Raw genomic sequence first — 18,029 nt, 5'->3', positions numbered from 1 at the left:
GTTGATATCTTTCCATCCGTCAGCGAGCACCATTGCATCTACTTGTATGACGGACACTATAAATAGTGTATCAGACAGCTCATCGGCAACTGGACGTTGACAGTCAAAAATGTTGCCTTTGTTGCAAAGGACAAAGGACAAACTGTTAAATGTTAAATAAAGTCCGGGGTTCCGCTGGGTCCTAAAGACCACATGTTAAATAAGGGATGAGCATCTGCGAATTTTGGTATCCGCGGGGGGTCCTGGAACCAATCCCCTGCGGATAAGGAGGGCCTCTACTTGGCTCATGACTTAGCTAATTAGCCCAAGTAATTTCTCATTGGCCACTATACCCCCTATGTTAGTGCTTCCCGCAAACTTAATCATACCTTGTACATTCTAATCCAAATAGTTAATCTAGATAATGAACAACAATGTGCCTAGCACTGATTCAACACACAGCGCTTGTCACGGTCTGAGAAACACCCTTCTACCATCACCCTATGCTTTCTACCAACAAGTCAATTGTGTATCCAATTAGCCAGCACTCCCTGGATTCGATGTAACTGAACCTTCCTGAGCAGCCCGTCAGCATCTGCATCTCACCCTCGTCTCAGACAGGGCATCCACAGTTTCTTCTCTAGCCTCCCACAGTGTTCTTGGATAAACTTGGTCAAGCCCTGCAGAGTTGTTCACCTTCAGACCTTTTAAGACATCCAGCACCTCCTCTCCCATAATTTTATATAAACGTATTTGGAATGGCCAATTACTTTATGACATTTAAAATAAGTACTCTTACTTAATATCAACACAAAAAAGGGGCACTCCCTTCTTAAAGGAACTATTTATGACAGACAAACATCATTTCTCAGTTCATCTAAATTATTAAACCTCTACAATGCATTTAGATTGGAAAATTAATATCCCCAGTCATTGCTATGAACATCTAGTGGCAACATTCTCTACACATCTTGTTACAGCCAGTAACATGATCCGCATTAGAAAGACATCGGCTACAGACTTTCGTGGAGACTCTACATCCTTTAAAGAGAGTTCATGGTATCATATTGCAAGGTGTAGGAGGTGGTATTTTCACCCACACAATAAGAACGGCTCATTTTTGGTCCATCAGTACCAGATTGGCCCTGTTAGATTTAGTAATAATTTGTCCTTTGCAACAAAGGCAACATTTTTGACTGTCAACGTCCAGTTGCCGATGAGCTGTCTGATACACTATTTATAGTGTCTGTCATACAAGTAGATGCAATGGTGCTCGCTGACGGATGGAAAGATATCAACTTACAGACGGGCTGCATGGTAGCGTAGTGTAAAACTATTACGGTGCCTGCGACCTGGGTTCAATTCTGCCGCTGTCTGTACGCTCTACCCGCGATCACCAGGGTTTCCTCCCACATTCCAAAGATGTACCAGCCAGTGGGTTAACCGGTAACATGGGTGTAATTGAGCGGCACGGGCTCGTTGGGCCAGAAGGGCCTGCTAACTGTGATGTGTCTCTGAATAATGCAAAAAGCAAAATATTTCAGAATTTCAGCATCTGCAGGAGGAGATAATCGTCAGGTCAGGTACAAATCGCGAAGAGGTAAGAGCACAGTCGATGTGCCAACCTATCAGAACTGGCAAAAGAAAACTGAAACACTGAAAATGGGCTGGATGGACAGAACAAAATCAGAGGTGCAGGCGAGACTGAGTGGGAGTAGTAGTGCCAGCTGAGACACGTGCTCGACTCAATACCGAAGTAAATCAACACTGGAAGGGTGAGATGCAAGGTGGATGTGGACAATTGGCTGAAATTCTTTAATTCAATATCAGGCCCTGAACGCTGCAACACTTCCAAATGGATGTCACACAAACGCAGAGGGGTAATGGGGACATATAACATTTCTGCCATCATTGTTTAGGGGCATAGCACATAAAAGCGAGAAAGTCACGTTGCAGCCATTTAAAAATTTGGTTAGGCCACAGCGACCATTGTGTGCAGTCTGGTCACCCCACCGCAAGAAGGATGTGGCAACTCCGGAAACGGTACAGAAGAGGTTAAACAAGTTGTTGCCTGGATTGGGGAATATTTGCTTCAAGGAGAGTTTGGACAAACTTCGATTGTTTACACAAACTTAGATTGTTTAAGATTATGAGAGGTGTACTTTGGGTAGACAGTCGAATCTTTCCCTCCAGGGTAGAAATGTCAATTAGTAGAAGATACAGATTCAAGGTTACAGAGGTCAAAGTCTAAAGGAGACGCATATGACATGTTTTCTTAAAAGAAACAGCAGCAAGTGTGTGGAGAACTGCCATGGGAGGTGGTGCAAGCAGATATGATAGCAAACTGTAAGAGGCACACGAACAAGCAAGGAATGGAGAAATCAGCCACGTGCAGGCTGATGGGATCAGTTTGGTCAGCACTAACAGTGGGTTAAAGAACCAGCTCCCATGTGTACTGTTCTACATTCTAAGAAAGATTCAAGAAATCCAAGATTGTTTAATGTCATTTCCAGTACACGGGGTGTAAAGCAGAATGAAATGATTGTTACTCCGGATCCAATGCAGCATATTACAAAACACATTAAAATAAAGAACACAATAATAAAAATCATAATAAATATAAATACACAAGCCAGCTTACATACACAGGTTGATTTGTACAGCAGTGTCTATACACAAGGTGACTGACAGGAAGTTAGAAAGTAGCGGTGGTGGGGTTGTTTGCGTAGAGACATTGATTTGCTTCACTGCTTGGGGAAAATAACTTTTTTTTTTGAGTCAGGTGGTCCTGGCATTGATGCTACATAGCCACCTCCCTGATGGGAGTGGGACAAACTGTCCATGTGTAAGGAAGAACAACTTATACTGGACTTAACTAAAACAGTGAATGAGGCCACAGACAGGGAGGTCAGAGTGGGAAGGGGACAAAGTCAAAATGATAGGTGACTAGAAACTCAGGGTCACCTCTTTGAATTGAACAAAAGTACCTTCTTACTCTGATATCTACCCTTTCTTTTTAGTCCTGATAAAGGGTCAATTCTTTACCCTTTTCCGTAGACTCTATCCCACCTGCTGATTTCCTCCAGCATTGCGTGTGTGTCGATTTGGATTTCCAGCATCCAAAACCCTGCAGATTTTCTCAAGTCTGGCACCTAATGCTTGCCTGGATGTGATCGCCTGGTGAGCACGTGGCTGGCCGGAGATGTGAGACTCAGGAGGTAATCAGTCTTTCCTGCCATTACGGTTAATCTCTAGCTGTGAGAACTAGCCATCTCCCCGCCTCCCCAATGATATGTCAGAAGCATCCAACAATAACTGTGCTGATAAAGGCAGGGGGAGAAAGTGGTTGCTGTGACAAGATGAACTGAAGTCAGTCACTGAAGGGTGATTTATACTTCTGTGTACAGGCTATGCCGTAGGCCAGATTTATACTTCTGTGTATGTTGCTGTGCCTGCGTCGCTCTGCAATTCACCGCCAAAGCGCTAGTTGGCAGTGGGGTTTCTATGCCACTGTGTTGAGTTTCTCCGTGAGAGACATGGATGAGGGAATGCATTTCAAATATTTTCGGATGTCGGCAGGTAGATTTGACAATTTGGTTCATCTATTTCGCATCGGTGTGCAGACATGGCGGAGAAGAAGCAACCGGAAATGCGTAGGAGGAAATGCGATGCTACCAAGCGGACCAATCACAGTTGTTGTGGTCTGCGTCGCTGTGATGCACGAGTTACTTTTTTTGGGGAGGTGCACGCCACCCTATGGTGTAGGGCACACGGTACCTACGGCGTCGATTTGACGTAGAAGTATAAATCAGGCTTTAGATTGCAGCAGCTCCTCTCCTATCTATGATTTCAACTACCTACGGGAAGGAGGGCAGCAGATTCAAGGGACACCTTCACCAGTAGACTCCTCACCAAGTCACATCACATTCTGACTTGGAAATCACAATGAATATTCTCTGGCACAGTTAACACCACCCTCACTGAAAGGACTACAGCAGGTCAATACCAAGGTTCTCTGTTACATCGTAAAGAACTGTCCTGTTAACAGAGCCCTCATCCTGTAGAGGAATAACAGAAAATGACCACAGCCCTCTTGCTGGAGAATGTGACTGATAGCTTTAAGCCCAAGCTAAAGTCTGCCAGCTCCTATTTTCATATGAATTATAGCCATAATTATTCAGAGCATTTATATGGTGGCATAGCGGTTAGTACAACACCATTACAGTGCAGCTACCCCCAGGTTCAATTTCACTGCCGTCTGTGGAGTCTGTACATTCTCCTCGTGGGTTTCCTCCCACATTCCAAAGATGTACAGGTTAGTAGATTACTCGGTCACCTGGGTGTAACTGGGCAGGCTGGCTCTTTGGACTGGAAGAGCCCATTATCATGCTGTATCTCCAAATTTAAAAAAAAACAGATAATGCTGGCAATGCACAACAGGTTGGGCAGCACCTGAAGAGAGAAAGCAGTTAATGTCGCAGGACAATAACCTTCCGCAGAACTTATCAATCTTTCCGGTTCCCAGCTTCCATAGTATTTTACTTACTTTTTGAAATGTGCAAAGTCAAGTGCAAAGTCAGAGAAAATTGCTGCTTCCCAATTTTATCTGAAAATGCCTTGTTTCACCTCTGTAGAGGAAATTACTGTTCCTCCAACTCCTGACCTTTTAGGGGGCAAAAACAGCTTAGGACATAGAAGAGTGCAGAAAGGCCCTTTGGCCCCTGAACTAATTAAAATAATGAATTCTAATCACTTCAGTCAGTACAAGGCCCCTATCCCCACATGCATATTAAAGTAGCCACTTAAACACCTTTACTGTATCTGCTATGACCATGTCCCTCACAATTTTACAAACTTCTATCAGGTTCCCCCCCCCCCAGTCTCCAATGCTCAGAGAAGACAAGCCTGGTTTGTCCATGCTCTCCGGATTAATCCTGACTCAGGTCTCAGATCTGAAGTGCTAACTCCTTCACTCCCCACAGACACTGCCCAACTTGCTGGGCGTTTTCAGCATTTTCGGGTTTTGTTGCAAATGTGCCAACCATGGCCACGCAGTAGGGAAACCATTGCACTCTGGTCGTCTTTGGGGAAAGGGGCGGGGTTTTACCCAAATGGGTTAATGATCCAATGGACTCTAGAATAAGTTTACTTACACCTAGCCAGTGAATGTCCAGTCCCAAAATTCCTATCCCTGCGTAGTCGGGGAAAAATTGAATGGTCTAATTTTCAAAGCCATGTATTCTCTCTGGAGCACCCACGTACTGAAAAAATTCAATATGTAGATGGCACATTGATTGCTCTGTTCATAAACAGTCACCATCAGCAAGTGTTGAATACAATCCCATTAAACACCAATAAATTACCTATCTGATAAGTGCTTACATCATTTCTGCCAAAAAAATCTATTTTACAAGCTCTTGATCTCCTCAGCAACTTTCAATTCCCTGGGCCTGACCGGCTCATCATCACCATGGATGTTCATTCGCTGTACATTTCCATCCCCTATCAAAAGGCCTCAGGAGCTCTCTGCTTTTCTGAACAGAAGACCCAACCAGTTCCCCTCCACCCCAACCTTCCTCTGTCCGGCAGAGCTGTTCCTCACCCTCAACAATTCTTCCATCAGCTCCTCCCACTTTCTCCAAACTCGAGGGGTAGCCAGGGCCCCTCAGCTATGCCTGCCTGTTCACTGCCTACGTAGAACGGTCCATGCGCCAAGCTTGCCCTGGTAGTACTTCCAATACTTCCTGCATTACATTTGACGTTGCTGCTGCTTCATGCACCTATGCTGAGCTTGTCAATGTCATCAACTTTGCCAACTTCTACCCTGCTTAAGTTTACTTGATCCATCTCTGAAACGTCCCTCCTTTTTCTCGATCTGTCTCCATCTCTGGAGATGAACTGTCAACCGATATCTTTTATAAACCTACTGATTCCCACTGTTATCGCCACTATACCTCTTCTTACCCCATCTTCTGTTAAAAATGCTATTGCCTTTTCTCAGCCACATCTGTCCCCAGGGTGAGGCCCTCCTTTCCAGGATATCAGAGATGTCCTCCTTCCTCACTTGCATCTCCTCCATTTCCCAAATGTCCACACTCACCCCATCTTCCTGCCACCTTAAATGACAGAGTCCTTCTTATCCTTACCCCACCACCCCATGAGCCTCTGCATCCAAAACATCATCCTCCACAACTTCCGCCATCTCCAAAGGAATCCTACCACCAAACACATCTTTACCTCCTTCCCCCCACCCCCAGCTTTCCGCAGGGATCGCAACTCCACGATTCCCTTGTCCTTTCATCCCTCCCCGCTAACCTTGCTCCCAGCACGTGGCTTAAGTGCTACACTGGGATTTGTTGGGGTTGTCTTTTGTATCTGGCTCTCTTGATGGGACTTCCTCTGTATTGGTGAGACATCATAAATTGGGGGATCACCTCATCGAGCACCAGAACTTCCCAGTGGTCAAACATTTTAATTCCGATTCCCATTCTGACATATTGGTCCATGGCTTCCTCTTGTGCCAAGGTGAGGCCACCCTCAGGGTGGAAGAGCAAAACCTTATATTCTGTCTATGTAGCCTCAAACCTGGTGGCATAAATATCGATGTCTCCTTCCAGGTTAAAAAAAACTTCCTCCTCCTCCTCCCCCCTTCCTCTACTCCCCACTGTGGCCATTACCTCTTCTCACCTGCCTATCACTTCCCCCTGGTGGCCCTCTTCCTTTCCTTTCTCCTAGTCTTCTCTCTTCTCCTATTAGATTCCTCCTTCTTCAGCCCTTCATCTTTCCCACCCACTTGGCTTCACCAATCACCTTCTAGCTATCCTCCTTCCCCTCCCTTTTTATTCTAGTGTCTTGCCCTTTCCTTTCCAGTCCTGAAGGATCTCAGTCTGAAAACAACTCTCTTCATTTCCATAGCTGCTGCCTGACGTGCTGAGTTCCTCCAGCATTTTCTGCATGTTGTCCTATTTTGAATTTCTTGCTCCTAAACAAAAATGGACCGCCCATGACTGATATTGGAAGAGTTCCAGACATCATGAAGTTGCAAACATTTGAAACGCAGAAAGATAAAGCCAACATCAAATATTTTACTGAAGCAGAATAAAGCAGTGCATCAAGTTGAGTGGTAGAAGGGTTCACCTTGGGCTAATATTATAAGCACGGCCCCGGAACACTACCCAGAAAGCACAGTATCGGTTCACTGTGAGAAATGTTTTGTGTAACAGAACCAGGAGCACCAAGACTGAAGCTTTAGTGTGACTGTTGTCAAGGCAACATCAGATAGGCAGTAATTTGAAACTGAAGCCACAAAACCCAAGTATCCACTTTTTTTTTCCCAATTAATTGGTCTTGATGTTTAGTTCTAATACAGGGGTTCCCAACCTGGGGTCCACAGCATAAAAAAGATGGGGAACCCCTGTTCTAATCGAAGCAAATCTGAATGTTTATCTGAATATTTGCTGATTCTAAAAAAAGTGGCCACTAAAGTTGCTGAAAGAAGTCAGCTCAATTAAGAGCACGGCTTCAACTGATGTAAGTGTACTCATAAACCGTGGGGTGCCACTGTAGCAGAGCAGTTAGCGTGACGCTATTACAGTTCAGGGTATCGGAGATTGGAGTTCAATCCTGGCCTCCCCTGAAAGGAGCCTCTTACATCCTCCCTGCGGTATGCGTGGTGTTTTTCCGGGCCCTTCGGTTTCCTCCCACAGTCCAAAGCCGCGTCGGGTGGGTTACATGGTTATTGTAAATTGTCCCTTGAGTAGGTTAGGGTTAAATTGGGATGGTCAGGGGTTGCTGGGGGTGTGGCTCAAAGTGTGGGTGGGTGCTGAATCTTTAATTTTTAAAAAAAAAGTCAACACTGATGCTCAACACAAAATTGCTGGGACAGTTTTGAGAATTAATAATAGTACGACTAGTAGAAACTAAGTGCAAAATTTAACTCAATCACCATCTGTGAGATTTGTGTAGGAGTTTTGAAGCAGGAATTGAGTTATCAGGTGCACGGCATCTTTTGATAGGCTGTTAAACCCATGAACTGATCATTTAAAACTGAATGAGGAAATTTGACAATTTTTGAGTCAGGCAACTAATATTTGAAAAAAAAACAAGAACTCGTTAGCTTCCCACCACCCCCCCCCCCCCCCAATCCCCAGATCAGCTGAGCCAAACATTCGAAAAGGTCAACTCAGATGCAGTGGATCTGGTCAAACCAAAGTTCACCTATGGACTCACATAATGTTCTCAATATTTATTGCTTACTTATTTATTATTACTGTTTGTTTTTTATTTGCACAGTTTGTTGTCTTTTGTACACTGGTTGAATGCCCAAGTTGGGGTAATCTTTCATTCATTCTACTATGGGTATTATTTTATTATGGAATTATTGAGTATACCCACAAGAAAATTAATATCAGGGTTGTATATATAACCTTGAAATAAAGTTTCTTGCGGACATACTCAATAAATCCAGTAACGGTATTAGAACCAATGAAAGACTGCACCAACAGGGCAGACAACCAGCATTCAAAAGACAAACTTAAAAATATTAAAAATAAATAAATAAGCAATAGAGAGCATGAGATGGAGAGTCCTTGGAAAGTGTGTCCATCAGTTGTGGGAACAGTTCAGCAATGGGGTAAGTGAAGATGAGTGAAGTTGCCACTCTGGTTCAAAAGCCTGCTTGTTGAGGGGGTAATAAGTGTACTGAACTTGGTGTGAATCCTGAGGTTTTTGGACCTTCTTCCTGAGGACACCAGCAAGAAGAGAGCATGACCTGGGTGGTGGGTGTCCCTGATGACGGATGGTGATTTCTTGTGATGACGCTCCGTGTAGATGTGATCAATAGTGGAGAGAGCTTTACCCATGATGGACTGGGCCGTATCCACTACTTTTTGTGGGATTTTTCATTCAAGAGGCAATTCCATACTCGCAGTATACTCTTCCATACATCTACAGAAGTTTGTCAAAGCTTTAGATGTCATGCCGAATCTTACAACCTCCTAAGAAAGTAGAGGTGATGCCATGTTTTCTTCATAATTGCATATACATGCTGGACTCAAGATGGGTCCTCTGAAAGGCTAACATCAAGGAATTTAAGTTGCTGAGCCTCTTCACTTCTTATCTCCTGTCGAGGACGGGCTCGTGGACCTCTAGTTACTTTCTCCTGAAGTCAATCAGCTCCTTGCTCTTGCTGACATTGAGTAAGAGGTCGTTGCTGTGGAACCACTCAGCCAGATTTTCAATCTTCCTACGTGCTGATTCATCACCACCTTTGATTCGGCAAATGACATTGGTGTCGTCGGCAGTCTTAAATATGGCATTGGAGCTGTGCTTAGCCACAAGCTTAAAGTGAGCAGAGCAGGGGGCTAGGTGCACAGCTTGTGGTGCACCTGTGCAGATGGAGACTGTGGGGAGGTGTTGGGGTCTGCAACTGAGGAAATTCAGGGTCCAATTGCACAGTGATGTATTGAGCCCAAGGTCTTTAAGTTTATTGATTAGTGTTGAGGGGTATTGAATGCCAAGCTTTAGTCCATAAAGAGCATCCTGATGCATGCATCTTGTCTGTCCAGATGTTCCAAGGTTGAGTGAAGAGCCAATGAGATGACATCTGTTGTGGACCTGTTGCTCTGGTAGGCAAATTGGAGCAGATCCAAGTCAATTTTCAGGCAGGATCAGCAACTTCTCAAAACACTTCACATCTGTGAATACAAGTGATAATGAAGAATAGTCATTATCAAGTTCCTGTTAGGCACCAGTATAGCTGAAACCTGCTTGAAGCAAGTGGGTACCTCAGACTGCAGAAGCGAGAGGTCAGTGAACACTCCAGTCAGTTGATCAGCACAAGTCTATAATACCTAGTCCGGGCCAGATGCTTTTCATGGTTTCACCCTCCTGAAGGCTGCTAGCACGTTAGTCTCAGAGACTGAAATTATCAGGGCTGTGAGAGTTCACGATGGCCCTTCCGTGTTCTGACAGTCAAAATGAGCCTAGACAGCATGAAGCTCATCTGGAAGTGAAGCCCTCTTGTTGCCTCTCTCGTTTGATTTTACAGTCACAGGGGGTGATAGCATTCACGCCCTGCCACAACTGCTAAGCATCCTTCTTTGTTTAGTTGGATTTGCCACTTTGCCCGTGAGATGGCTTTCCTGAGATTGTACCTGGACACCTTGTAACTTTCTTGGTCATCAGAGGTTCTGGTTGGACAACACCGGAAATGATTTTGTCGGGGGACACTCATTGACAGCTGTTTTGATAAAGTTTGTGACAATCATAGTGTGTTCATTCAGACCCGCAGACGAATGCTCAAACGCAGCCCAGATGACTGACTCAAAGCAATCTTGTAGCCACTTCCTGTGATCGCCTCTAATCTCTTTTGCCTCTGCCTGTATGCAGGTGGGAGAATGACAGCCAAGTGATCAAATTTCCCAAAATGCAGTCTGGGCAGGGAATGGTAGGCATTCTCACCTTTGTATAACAGTGGCCTAGTGAGTATAGATCTCTACAGGTGCTGCAGGCTGTATGCTGGTGGCAAATGGACAGCGATTTCTTCAAACAAGCCTGGTTGAAGAGATTTGAAATGTGCCGAGGATGGATTGTTTCTTGTTTGGAAACTGCATCATGCAGGATCTCAATATTTTAATTATAATCAGCCACTGGTGGCATGCAAACTCCGGTAACAATCGCAGATGAGAACTCCCGAGGTAAAGAGAACGGACTGCATTTGATTGCATTCTAGGTTGGAGGAACACGAACTTGACAAAACCACCACATCAGAGCACCTTTTGCCTTTTCTGAATCAGCAGTTCGGTCCATCCTGTGAATCGAGAAGACTTCAGGTCTGATCACTGCATCGTGGCATGCTGGGAGTAAGGCATGTCATGGTCAAACACAGAACACAACAATCTCACATATCCAACAGCTAAACTATGAAAGGCAGAACATAATTAAAACATTTTTATATGCAAAATGCACCAATCACCTTCCAAACTCTGCCTCACCTCCATAGAGGACATTTTCTCTCTGCACTCAATTCCGATACAGGATCTCAATCCAAAACATCAACAGTTCCTTTGCTTCCACAGATGCTGCCTGATCTATGTTTTTCCAGCAATACACTTTCTTCCCCACTGAACATCAATGGCTCATCGGTAGAGATTGTTAAGAGCACTAAATTTCTTGGTGTTCATCTGGCGGAGAATCTCACCTGGTCCCTCAACACCAGCTCCATAGCAAAGAAAGTCCAGCAGTGCCTCTACTTCCTGCGAAGGCTGAGGAAAGTCCATCTCCCATCCCCCCCATCCTCACCACATTCTACAAGGGTTGTATTGAGAGTATCCTGAGCAGCTGCATCACTGCCTGGTTCGGAAATTGCACCATCTCTGATTGCAAGATGCTGCAGCGGATCATTTACACTGCACACTGCATCCGCAAAGGAAACAGCATTATGAAGGACCCCATGCACCCCTCATACAAACTCTTCTCCCTCCTGCCGTCTGGGAAAAGGAACCAAAGCATTTGGGCTCTCACGACCAGACTATGTAACAGTTTATTCCCCCAAGCTATCAGACTCCTCAATACCCAGAGCCTGGACTGACACCTTACTGCCCTATTGTCCTATTTATTGTTTATTGTAATGCCTGCACTGTTTTGTGCACTTTATGCAGTCCTGGGAAGGTCTGTAGCCTAGTGTAGTGTTTTTTTTTTCTGTGTTGGTTTTTTTTTTACGTAGCTCAGTCTAGTTTTTGTACTGTGTCATGTAACACCATGTTCCTGGAAAAACGCTGTCTGATTTTTACTATGTACTGTACCAGCAGTTATGGTCGAAATGACAATAAAAGTGACTTGACTTCTTGCTCTGGATTCCAGCAACTGTAGTCTCATGCCTCCTCTCCAATATCAATGGGCTTTAGGTGGGGCCATTGTCCCATGGCTGCCCCTGGCAGAAAGCCAAAGTCGCCCACAACCATGTTCCAGAAGAGCTGTTTCCTTTCAACCATTTGGTAGTTGAACTAATCAGCACACTCATAATCACTACAATTTAGCAACGCTATATCAACCTTTTTATTCAGGCATCTTCCCCCTTCCTTCTCAGTCCTGAAGAAGGGTCTGAGCCTGATACGTCGACTGTTTACTCTTTCCCATAGATGCTGCCTGACCTGCTGAGTTCCTCCGGCGTTTTGTGAGAGTTGCTTTGCATTTCCAGCATCTGCAGACTTTCTTGCGTTCGCTACGACCACCTTGATCGCTTGGCAATAAGATAAACTTTTTGTTCTAATTGTGTTCTTGCTTGCAGAAATGGTTTAACTGACATTTATTGACATCTTTCTTGTGACTGCTGTTTGTATGATGCAATGTCTGTGTCACGTTGCTACACTCGGGTTTTTCACTACACTGATGCACAAGTGTGCTTTGTGTATATTCCCATAAACGCAACTTCAGCTTTAAACTCGGATTTCTATGTTTTCTAAATCAATTACGGTACATCAAAGCGCCGATCATTTTAGAGTAGTCCCTAGATCTACCGCAGAGAGTGTTACTCACCAGCCAGTGAAGAACCTGAACACACATATGCAGGAAGTTCAAAGCCACAACAAGTTGAGAAGTCATTTACCCTTTTTACTTTTGCAAGAATAATAAGCTACAGTTTAAAAACACAAACTGCAGGTCAGGAAAATGTAAAAACAGTGCGCACCATGTTCAGATTTTGCTGATTCACCACCGGATGTGGAACGCCAGTTGCAACGCCAAACATAGCACCCTACTCTGTTGCTGCTCAAACAAGGCAATTGTTAAGAGTCAAGCATACTGTTGTGTCTGGAGTCACACGTAGACCAGCCCTAGCAAAAGCGGCCTTCCTCTGTTAAAGGGGTTTATTAGCGAACAAAAGGTATTTTATTTATTTAGAGATACAACGCAGAACAGGTCTTTCTGGCCCATCGAACCTGAATTTTCAGTAACCCACCTACTTAACTCTAGCCTCATCACAGAGCATTTTGCAATGACCAATTACCCTACTAGACAGTGCGCCTTTGGACTGTGGGAGGAAACCGGAGCACCCGGAGGAAACCCATGCGAATCACGCAGAGAACTTATGAACTTCTTTCAAATGGTGGCGGAACTGAACTCCGAGATGCAGAGCTGTAATTGCGTTGCCTCACCATTACTCTGGTGAACAGCAGGGATTTAAAAAAGACTACTGCATCGTTTAGTTAACCGCCGTGACAGGATCTGAACCCTTCTGTCCGGCTCCAACCATGCCTCATAGCTGACAATCTTGTGCTGTCCCCTTTCCATCTGGCAGCCTCAATAACCCTCAAATCAGTGCACCATAAACCCTACCTAAAGTTACACTTGCTAAAAAAATTTAACTAAGGCAGAAAACGCGCAATTTCAAATAATATACAAAACCGTAAAATCGGAGCACGAAGATCTCAAAATATGCAAAAACCAGACATATCCAAGTTGCTGTGAAGCAAAAGTGTTCAGATTTGTTCCAGTCACAGCCCGTATCAGAAGTCCACACTCAACAGTTACAAACTTGCGTAGATACACAGTCATAAAATTCGCACCCAATGTAGTTTGAGTCATTTATAAAATAAAACTCATGGTAATGCTCAAAAAGCCAAGATGAGCACATATTTAGTTCAAGCTTTCCTCAAGGTGAATGTCAGTAATCAAATACCATCTGCTGGAAGTTACCTAGAGAACACAGACCCTTAAAACACAACTTTTGTCATGTCTCATACTTTACAATCTCGCATCCAAAATGAAGTGTGTTAAGCACTGACCAGTCTACCAGACGGAATACACGTTTGGACATGCAGAAAGATGCATGCAAGGCAACATCACTGCTCGCAATAGTCTGATACATTTGTTCATATTTAACTACTCCAGTTAAAACACAAGAACAGTTATATCACATAATTGCTGCACGACATTCACTATTTGTAAGACTATTTTCTTAGATCTCTGTGCGTTCTGTTCAGACGTTACAAACGTGTGCAGACACTGGAAACTGGGGTGAAGAGTAGGCATTGTGAGAAGAACTTGGGGGGGGGGGTCGCGCAGCATCTGCTGTGACAAAGATGGTTCTTATTTCGAGTCGAAGCCCTGCACCAGGATGTAATTCAGAATACTTTATTACATCACACCTCTTGTAAACAGTCTAAGCTTATTACTGATGCTGAACACATGATTTTACAATAATTCAGCATTATGAAAGAGCTTATGGGACAGCATCTATGCAAATGAAAAAACAGTCGATGTTTCGAAGGGTCTCGGCCCGAAACATCAGCTGTTTATTCCTCTCCATAGATGCTGCCCAACCTGCTGAGTTTCTCCAGCACTTTGTGTGTGTGTTGCTCTGGATTTCTAGCATCTGCAGAATTTCTTGTGTTTTAGATGAAGTAATAGTGTGATGCTTCTTCCTTCCAAATGACCAGCCCTCTTTAATAGGCCGAGAACCAGAGTCAGGGTTGTACAACACAGAAACGCTGCCTGCAGCACGATACATCTGCCCTGATTTTTTTTTTTGCCCAACTGTACAAATCCCATGTGTCCCATTAGGACCATATCCTTCAATACCCTGCCAATTTAAGAGTTTAAATGATTCTTCAACGCAGTAACCAGCGTAAGCTTTTCAACCAAAGGTTTTGCTCAGGAACCCAGATGTGAAACGTTACGTTGGAACTGTGCTCAAGTGTTACAGTCTCATGTCACAGAGGATAGAAATGGGTCCCTTGGGTGCTGACCAAGATTCTTTATCTAAATTAGTCCCATTTACCTGCATTTGGCCCATCTCTCTCTAAACCCTTCTTAACCATGTACCTGTCCATTCAGCTTACAAACAGTGTTATCTTTTCAAACCTTGAAATCTCTAACTTCAATTCAGTCTGTTCAAATAGTTAAATCACATGGAAATACGGTCCAGACAAAGCATCAACAGGGCATTCAATGAAGACACTCAACTTCCAATATCAGCAGGAGCACCACTGGAAACTGTTAATGTTTAACTGCTGAAGCTAGAGCAAAAATCAGAACTGCAGACACTGCAAATAGAAACAGAAAATGCTGGAAACACCCAGCGGGTCAGGCAGCATTTGTAGAGAAAGAAATGCAGGTATACTTTCTGGTTAAAGACCCTTTGTTAGAATAGGAATTTAGATCTGATGTAAAGTCTTAAACCCAAAGCATGAACTGTCTTACCACAGATGTTGCCAGATCTGATGAGTGTTTCTGCTTTTGCTGCAACTGCGAATAGCCTTTGCCTTTAACTAATGGTCAGGAACGAAGATGTTGTAGACATCAGTGTAATTCATCAGGCCCAGTGATGGAATGATACATACTGAGAATATGCAACTGTACCTCCCCATACTGGTGACAAGACCTTTGCAAAGTCAATCAAGAAGAAAAACTCTTTTGTCAAAACATGACCCCCTTAAATTTCATTCAAATTCAACTTAAAATGTCCAAGAAAACACCAAATTTCACATTGATATATCTGCAGTCAATGCAAAGTCAGAACAAGGAGTGTTTATGCAAGTTTCATAAAGATCTGATCTGCTGAAGTTCGGAGGCTGGGAGGATGCAGTGATCTGATACAAGCTGTACATTTATATAAATTAAATGTTTCTTGTTTCTGCAGTTTTTATGCCGTAACTTGAGCTAATGGAATAAAGCATATTAAGCGCTAGACCAGGAGTAGGCCACCTTAAGCACAAATGATTTTCTAGCAAGTGTTATTCATTAACTTGAGGCAATACATAACTAGATGTATTTAATAATTCCCATATTCCAAGTTTTTAATGGCATTTATCTGGCCCACTGTCCGCTCATTCATATGCGATCCGGACCACAGAGGCAAAAAGGTTGCAGACCCCTGCGCTAGATGGTATTCACACAACGCTCATGACTTGGAAGCTTATTCAGGGATAAACAATTCACACATGACTAGATTAACCAATGATTCCCTTTAGAGTTAATACGTTTACGAACAACTCACAATGTTTCAGAAACTGGTGCTTTCAGTGTTGAAATTGAACTTTTTCCTTGTTTCCAATATTTCACCAGATTAGCTTTAGGAAACCACGCCACAAGGTTAAAGGCACGACAACTCATGTCCAGGCACACACATGTATCTTTGCTGTCACAGAGTTATACAGCACAGAAACAGACCCGTCAGCCCACCCTGTCTTATCTAACCCACTTCCATAAATCCTGCCTACTGGAGTTTCTGTCTTAATGTCTCTGAGACATTGAGATTCTATCTGATTCCACCATCATCTCCGATCCACATTCAGGTCGCAAAGTTAAAGGAAACGGCGACAAAATGCGTCAATTTCAGAGCAGTGATGGAAGTGTAAAAGGACAGAAGGTCCATAAGAGAGGAACAACCTGAGTCACAGAGAGTGACTGTTGAGATCTAGGGCAAGGCAAGTAACAACTCACCTAGGCAACTGTGCACCAAGTGGGAGAGGGGTAGAATTGTCTCTTCATACCCTCTGGCAAGGGACAGAGTTTGGAAAAACTTAAATCCAACACAGTAAGTTAACAAAAACCCTACACTCTTCAACCCAGTTGCTCGTCACCAGACACTGGGGCTCCGGCCAGTCGTAGCCTTTGGCTCATTCATAGATTAACAGGGGAATCGCCTGGGCTTTAAATGGCCAAGCTTAGGTAAATCCAACTTCCAACATTCCTGATCCCCTTCACTCACTATCCATACCCCAATTATTTGGCAACCATAGATTACTACCCTAGTTCACAGTCCATCAAGCCATTCCCACTTCACAAACTATCTCCCAACCCCTCCCACTGCCATTCACCTTACCCCTTATGCTCCTTCTTCCTTCCAACCCCCCTAATCCACGCACACCCTCAGCTCTCCCAACAAGCCCCTCACTCTCCTGCGTAGACGGCACATTTCCTGCCCCCTCCCATACGGTAATCATTCACCCGCACCCCTTTTCCTCCCTCCCCGTCACAATCAGGAGATTGCAAGCACTCTTTCACTCCCCCACCTCCCCGCCCGCACTTCTGAAGGAACAGAGGGCGGACAGCATGTGAGGGGGAGCCGGGAGCAAGGCGACGCGGACGCCATGTTACGAGGCGGCCAGCCGGAGACATGTTTCAGTCGGCTCCCGCGCTGCCTGTGGCCCCGGCCCCGGGAAGAGCAGGGGGCTGGGGGACGGGGTGGCGGTGGTCGGAGCGCGGGTACGAGCACCAGCCCGCCCTCCCGCAGCCGCGCCGTCAGCCGGCCAAAGTTTCCTACCTGGATACATTGTAGCGCTTCGCCTGGTTACAATGAATCGCAGCACGGAATGTAGCAACATCGGGGAGACAGCCCCCGCGCCCGGCCACGTGACCCCAACGTCAGCGCCGGTATTTGCATACGATGCAAGCGGCCACCTCCCTCGCCGTTTGTACCGGGGGAGGCAGCGTTGCCATTTCATCGGCGGCGCCGTTCTCTGCCGCTCCCGTTCTCTGGCACATCTCTCATCCCAGCCTGGGAACTTGCTTTGCAGAGAACTGTTGATACCGACCACGTGCCTCCCCCCCCACCCTTACGTAAAGAAATGACGTATTTCTCCACTTCAAAGTTTAGTTGGCAAAATAGGGGAAGATACTTTTAAAGGCACGGGTGATGAATAAAGTTACGACTTTTTAAACTAAGTACTTATTTTGAAATGCGTGAAGTATTTGATACGCGACGATTTGCGGAGTTCAATCCAGTTGCAACTCGGTTTGTAAAAAAAAAAGTTGCGGGTCTGAGTACATATCTCTAAATGTTTACAGTGTGCGATGTGTTGCGCAACGACAATGAAATTGTAACTGCTGGAATCTGCAGGAAGCACTAAAAGGGCAGATGAACTCGGGCAGTCGGACAGCGTCTTTGGAGGGAGAAACCAGTCAAGGTTTCTGGTCATTGGCAGGTCCTCACTTCTGGCGATATCTGAATCTGGAGCAAAAGACCAATCCCTCGAGGAATCCGTGGGTTCAGGCCTTTATCACTTTAACAGATCGCCTCCCAGCTTCTGCTGAGTCTCAGTCGCTAT

At 44.7% G+C, this 18,029-nt stretch overlaps 1 protein-coding gene across 1 annotated transcript in view; it reads right to left on the bottom strand.

The window, feature by feature from the left end:
- LOC140730165 (zinc fingers and homeoboxes protein 2-like) overlaps positions 1-17,506 on the bottom strand; it is a 112,318-nt gene extending 94,812 nt beyond the window's left edge. Inside the window, exon 1 of the mRNA XM_073050295.1 lies at positions 17,246-17,506. The gene's annotated coding sequence lies outside the window, so the exon portion shown is untranslated. The remainder of the gene's footprint in view (positions 1-17,245) is intronic.
- Positions 17,507-18,029: the final 523 nt, after the last annotated feature.

The sequence above is a fragment of the Hemitrygon akajei genome, chromosome 1 (genome assembly GCF_048418815.1).
Source record: "Hemitrygon akajei chromosome 1, sHemAka1.3, whole genome shotgun sequence".
Lineage (NCBI taxonomy): Eukaryota > Metazoa > Chordata > Chondrichthyes > Myliobatiformes > Dasyatidae > Hemitrygon > Hemitrygon akajei.
This window is presented reverse-complemented; position numbering and strand designations above follow the sequence as displayed.